We start from the raw sequence: 7764 nt of genomic DNA, 5'->3' as shown, positions 1-7764 counted from the left end.
TGTAGTAGTGTAGTGTGTAATTTAGTTGTGTATAGTGTAGTGTAGTAGTGTACAGTGTAGTGTATAGTGTAGTGTAGTTTGTAGTGTGGTGTGTAGGGTATAGTGTAGTGTATAGTGTAATGTAGTGTGTAGTGTATATTGTGTATGTAGTGTATAGTGTAATGTCGTGACTGGGTGAGTGAGTAACAGTGTGGCTGAGTGAATGACTGAGTGAGAGACTGAGTGAGTGAGTGACTGAGTGAGTGAATGACTGAGTGAGTGAGTGAGTGACTGAGTGAGTGACTGAGTGAGTGAGTGAGTGACTGACTGAGTGAATGAGTGAGTGACTGAGTGAATGACTGAATGACTGAGTGACTGAGTTAGTGACTGAGTGAATGACTGAGTGAGTGACTGAATGAGTGACTGAGTGAATGACTGAATGACTGACTGAGTGACTGAGTGAGTGACTGAGTGAGTAACTGAGTGAGTGACTGAGTGAATGACTGAGTGAGTGACTGAGTGAATGACTGAGTGAGTGACTGAGTGAGTGACTGAGTGAGGGACTGAGTGACTGAGTGAGTGACTGAGTGAGTGACTGAGTGAGTGACTGAGTGAGTGACTGAGTGAATGACTGAGTGAGTGACTGAGTGAGCGACTGAATGACTGAGTGATTGACTGAGTGAATGACTGACTGAGTGAGTGACTGAGTGAGTGACTGAGTGAGTGACTGAGTGAGTGAGTGGATGAGTGACTGAGTGAGTGACTGAGTGACTGAGTGAGTGACTGAGTGAGTGACTGAATGAATGACTGAATGACTGACAGAGTGACTGAGTGAGTGACTGAGTGAATGACTGAGTGAATGACTGAATGACTGAGTGAGTGACTGAGTGAATGACTGAGTGAGTGACTGAGTGAGTGACTGAGTGACTGAGTGAATTACTGAGTGAGTGACTGAGTGAGTGAGTGAGTGATTGAGTGAATGACTGAATGACTGAGTGAGTGACTGAGTGAGTGACTGAGTGAATGAATGAGTGAGTGACTGAATGAATGACTGAGTGAGTGACTGAGTGAATGACTGAATGACTGACTGAGTGACTGAGTGAGTGACTGAGTGAATGACTGAGTGAGTGACTGAGTGACTGAGTGAGTGACTGAGTGAATGACTGAGTGAGTGACTGAGTGAATGACTGAATGACTGACTGAGTGACTGAGTGAGTGACTGAGTGAATACTGAGTGAGTGACTGAGTGACTGAGTGAGTGACTGAGTGAGTGACTGACTGAGTGACTCACTGAGTGACTGAGTGAGTGACTCAGTGACTGAGTGAGTGACTGAGTGAATGACTGAGTGAGTGGACTGATTGAGTGAATGACTGAATGACTGACTCAGTGACTGAGTGAGTGACTGAGTGAATGACTGAGTGAGTGACTGAGTGAGTGACTGAGTGAATGACTGAGTGAGTGACTGAGTGAGTGACTGAGTGACTGAGTGAATGACTGAGTGACTGAGTGAGTGAGTGACTGAGTGAATGACTGAATGACTGAGTGAGTGACTGAGTGAGTGACTGAGTGAATGACTGAGTGAGTGACTGAGTGAATGACTGAGTGAGTGACTGAGTGAATGACTGAATGTCTGACTGAGTGACTGAGTGAGTGACTGAGTGAATTACTGAGTGAGTGACTGAGTGACTGAGTGAGTGACTCGAGTGAATGACTGAGTGAGTGACTGAGTGAATGACTGAATGAGCGACTGAGTGAGTGACTGAATGACTGACTGAGTGACTGAGTGAGTGACTGAGTGAATGACTGAGTGAGTGACTGAGTGACTGAGTGAGTGACTGAGTGAATGACTGAGTGAATGACTGAGTGAATGACTGAGTGAGTGACTGAGTGGGTGAGTGAGTGGGTGACTGAGTGAGTGACTGAGTGAGTGACTGAGTGAATGACTGAGTGAATGACTGAGTGAGTGACTGAGTGGGTGAGTGAGTGGGTGACTGAGTGAGTGACGAGTGGTGACTGAGTGAGTGAGTGAGTGAGTGAGTTGACTGAGTGAGTGACTGAGTGACTGAGTGAGTGACTGAGTGAATGACTGAATGAGTGACTGAGTGAGTGACTGAGTGACTGAGTGAGTGACTGAGTGAATGACTGAGTGAGTGACTGAGTGAGTGACTGAATGACTGAGTGAGTGACTGAGTGACTGAGTGAGTGACTGAGTGAGTGACTGAGTGAGTGGGTGCGTGAGTGGGTGATTGAGTGAGTGACTGAGTGAATGACTGAATGACTGACTGAGTGACTGAGTGAGTGACTGAGTGAATGACTGAATAACTGACTGAGTGAGTGACTGAGTGAATTACTGAATGACTGACTGAGTGACTGAGTGAGTGACTGAGCGAGTGACTGACTGACTGAGTGACTGAGTGAGTGACTGAGTGAGTGACTGAGTGAGTGACTGAGTGAATGACTGAGTGAGTGACTGACTGAGTGACTGAGTGAATGACTGACTGAGTGACTGACTGAGTGACTGAGTGAGTGACTGAGTGAATGACTGAGTGAATGACTGACTGAGTGACTGAGTGAATGACTGACTGAGTGACTGAGTGAATGACTGAGTGAGTGACTGAGTGAGTGACTGAGTGAATGACTGACTGAGTGACTGAGTGAGTGACTGAGTGAGTGACTGAGTGAATGACTGAGTGAGTGACTGAGTGAGTGACTGAGTGAGTGACTGAGTGAGTGACTCACCACAAGATAGATCACCGGGTGAGCAGTGACAGAGGAGAAGGTGGACTGAGTGAGGTTGTGCCTGGTGGACAAACTCGCTTAGTCCACTCCAACAGCGTTGGCGGTCACACGTGGGGGTCGAGTCACTCCCTGGGGGGTGGAGGGTGGGTCAGTCACTCAGTCAGTCACTCACTCAGTCACTCACTCAGTCACTCAGTCAGTCACTCACTCAGTCACTCACTCAGTCACTCAGTCACTCAGTCAGTCACTCACTCAGTCACTCACTCAGTCACTCAGTCACTCAGTCAGTCACTCACTCAGTCACTCATGCAGTCACTCAGTCACTCAGTCAGTCACTCACTCAGTCACTCAATCAGTCACTCACTCAGTCACTCAGTCACTCAGTCACTCACTCAGTCACTCACTCAGTCACTCAGTCAGTCACTCACTCAGTCACTCAGTCAGTCATTCAGTCACTCAGTCACTCACTCAGTCACTCACTCAGTCACTCAGTCACTCACTCAGTCACTCAATCAGTCAGTCTCTCAGTCACTCAATCAGTCACTCACTCAGTCACTCAGTCACTCACACAGTCACTCATTCAGTCACTCACTCACTCACCCACTCACCCACTCACTCACTCACCCCACCCACCCACCTCACCCACTCACTCACCCACCCACTCACCCACTCACTCACTCACCCACCCATTCACTCACCCACTCACCCACTCACTCACTCACTCACCCACTCACCCACCCACTCACCCACTCACCCACCCACTCACTCACTCACTCACCCACTCACTCACCCACCCACTCCACCCACTCACTCACCCACTCACCCACTCACCCACCCACTCACCCACCGACTCACTCACCCACTCACCCACTCACCCACCCACTCACCCACCTACCCACTCACTCACTCACTCAATCACCCACCCACCCACCCACTCACTTACCCACCCACTCACCCACTCAACCCACCCACTCACTCACTCACTCACCCACTCACTCACCCACCCACTCACCCACCCACTCACCCACTAACCACTCACTCACTCACTCACCCACTCACTCACTTACTCACCCACCCACTCACTCACCCACTCACCCACCCACCCACCCACTCACTCACTCACTCACCCACCCACCCACTCACTCACCCACTCACCCACCCACTCACTCACCCACTCACTCACCCACCCACTGACCCACCCACTCATTCAACCACCCACTCACCCACCCACACTCACCCACCCACTCACTCACTCACTGACCCACCCACTCACCCACTCACTCACTCACCCACACACCCACCCACTCACTCACTCACTCACCCACCCACTCACCCACCCACTCATTCACCCACTCATTCACCCACTCACTCACCCACCCACCCACTCACTCACTCACCCACTCACTCACTCACCCACTCACTCACTCACCCACCCACTCACCCACTCACCCACCCACCGACTCACCCACCCACCCACCCACTCACCCACTCACTCACTCACCCACCCACCCACTCACTCACGCACCCACTCACTCACTCACCCACTCACTCACCCACCCACTCACTCACGCACTCACTCACCCACTCACTCACTCACCCACTCACTCACCCATCCACTCACTCACTCACCCACTCACTCACTCACCCACCCACTCACTCACCCACTCACCCACTCACTCACCCACCAACTCACCCAACCACTCACTCACCCACTCACCCACTCACTCCACCCACCCACCCACTCACTCACCCACTCACTCACTCACCCACTCACTCACCCACTCACCCACTCACTCACTCACTCACCCACTCACTCACCCACTCACCCACCCACTCACCCACTCACTCACTCACCCACTCACTCACCCACCCACCCACCCACTCACTCACTCACTCACCCACTTCACCCACCCACTCACACACCACCCACTCACCCACTCACTCACTCACTCACTCACCCACTCACCCTCCCACTCACCTACTCACTCACTCACTCACCCACTCACTCACCCACCCACTCACCCACTAACCACTCACTCACCCACTCACCCACTCACCCACCCACTCACCCACCGACTCACTCACCCACTCACCCACTCACCCACTCACCCACTCACTCACTCACTCATCCACCCACCCACTCACTCACTCACTCACCCACTCACCCACTCACCTACCCCCTCACTCACCGACTCACTCACCCACTCACCCACTCACCCACTCACTCACCCACCCACCCACTCACTCACCCACTCACTCACTTACTCACCCACCCACTCACCCACCCACTCACCCACCCACCCACTCACTCACTCACCCACCCACCCACCCACTCACTCACCCACTCACCCACCCACTCACTCACCCACTCACTCACCCAACCCACTGACCCACCCACTCATTCCAACCACCCACTCACCCACCCACACACTCACCCACCCACCCACCCACTCACTCACTCACTCACTGACCCACCCACTCACCCACTCACTCACTCACTCACCCACCCACCCACTCACTCACTCACTCACCCACTCACCCACTCACCTACCCCCTCACTCACCGACTCACTCACCCACTCACCCACTCACCCACTCACTCACCCACCCACCCACTCACTCACCCACTCACTCACTTACTCACCCACCCACTCACCCACCCACCCACTCACCCACCCCACCACTCACTCACTCACCCACCCACCCACTCACTCACCCACTCACCCACCCACTCAACTCACCCACTCACTCACCCACCCACTGACCCACCCACTCACTCACTCACTCACCCACCCCACTCACCCACCCACTCATTCACCCACTCATTCACCCACTCACCCACCCACCCACTCACTCACTCACCCACTCACTCACTCACCCACTCACTCACTCACCCACCCACTCACCCACTCACCCACCCACCGACTCACCCACCCACCCACCCACTCACCCACTCACTCACTCACCCACCCACCCACCCACTCACTCACGCACCCACTCACTCACTCACCCACTCACTCACCCACCCACTCACTCACGCACTCACTCACCCACTCACTCACTCACCCACTCACTCACCCATCCACTCACTCACTCACCCCACTCACTCACTCACCCACCCACTCACTCACCCACTCACCCACTCACTCACCCACCAACTCACCCAACCACTCACTCACCCACTCACCCACTCACTCACCCACCCACCCCACTCACTCACCCACTCACTCACTCACCCACTCACTCACCCACTCACCCACTCACTCACTCACTCACCCACTCACTCACCCACTCACCCACCCACTCACCCACTCACTCACTCACCCACTCACTCACCCACCCACCCACCCACTCACTCACTCACTCACCCACTTCACCCACCCACTCACACACCCACTCACCCACTCACTCACTCACTCACCCACTCACCCTCCACTCACCTACTCACCCACTCACTCACTCACTCACCCACTCACTCACCCACCCACTCACCCACTAACCACTCACTCACCCACTCACCCACTCACCCACCCACTCACCCACCGACTCACTCACCCACTCACCCACTCACCCACTCACCCACTCACTCACTCACTCATCCACCCACCCACTCACTCACTCACTCACCCACTCACCCACTCACCTACCCCCTCACTCACCGACTCACTCACCCACTCACCCACTCACCCACTCACTCACCCACCCACCCACTCACTCACCCACTCACTCACTTACTCACCCACCCACTCACCCACCCACTCACCCACCCACCACTCACTCTCTCACCCACCCACCCACTCACTCACCCACTCACCCACCCACTCACTCACCCACTCACTCACCCACCCACTGACCCACCCACTCATTCAACCACCCACTCACCCACCCACACACTCACCCACCCACCCACCCACTCACTCACTCACTGACCCACCCACTCCACCCACTCACTCACTCACTCACCCACCCACCCACTCACTCACTCACTCACCCACTCACCCACTCACCCTACCCCCTCACTCACCGACTCACCACTCCACCCACTCACCCACTCACCCACTCACTCACCCACCCACCCACTCACTCACCCACTCACTCACTTACTCACCCACCCACTCACCCACCCACTCACCCCACCCACCCACTCACTCACTCACCCACCCACCCACTCACTCACCCACTCACCCACCCACTCACTCACCCACTCACTCACCCACCCACTGACCCACCCTCACTTCAACCACCCACTCACCCACCCACCACCTCACCCACCCACCCACCCACTCACTCAGCATGACCACCCACTCACCACTCACTCACTCACCCACCCCACCACCCACCCACTCACTCACTCACCCACCCACTCACCCACCCACTCATTCACCACTCATTCACCCACTCACTCACCCACCCACCCACCCACTCACTCACTCACTCACCCACTCACTCACTCACCCACTCACTCACTCACCCACCCACTCACCCACTCCACCCACCCACCCACTCACCCACCCACCCACCCACTCACCCACTCCACTCACTCACCCACCCACCCACTCACTCACGCACCCACTCACTCACTCACCCACTCACTCACCCACCCACTCACTCACGCACTCACTCACCCACTCCCTCACTCACCCACTCACTCACCCATCCACTCACTCACTCACCCACTCACTCACTCACCCACCCACTCACTCACCCACCACCACCCACTCACTCACTCACCCACCAACTCACCCACCCACTCACTCACCCACTCACCCACTCACTCACCCATCCACTCACCCACTCAGTCACTCACTCACCCACTCACCCACCCACTCAGCCACCCACCCACTCACCCACCCACTCACCCACCCACTCAGCCACCCACCCACTCACCCACTCACTCACCCACCCACTCACCCACCCACCCACTCACTCACCCACTCACTCACCCACTCAGTCACCCCACTCACTCCACTTCACCCACTCACTCCACTCACTCACCCACTCACTCACTCACTCACCCACCCACCCACTCACTCACCCACTCACTCA

Source organism: Petromyzon marinus, assembly GCF_048934315.1.
Source record: "Petromyzon marinus isolate PM22_M1 ecotype Great Lakes invasive population chromosome 83 unlocalized genomic scaffold, UKy_Petmar_22M1.pri1.0 chr83_unloc.1, whole genome shotgun sequence".
Lineage (NCBI taxonomy): Eukaryota > Metazoa > Chordata > Hyperoartia > Petromyzontiformes > Petromyzontidae > Petromyzon > Petromyzon marinus.
The sequence above is the reverse complement of the archived record's forward strand: the minus strand, read 5'-3'. Positions refer to the sequence as shown.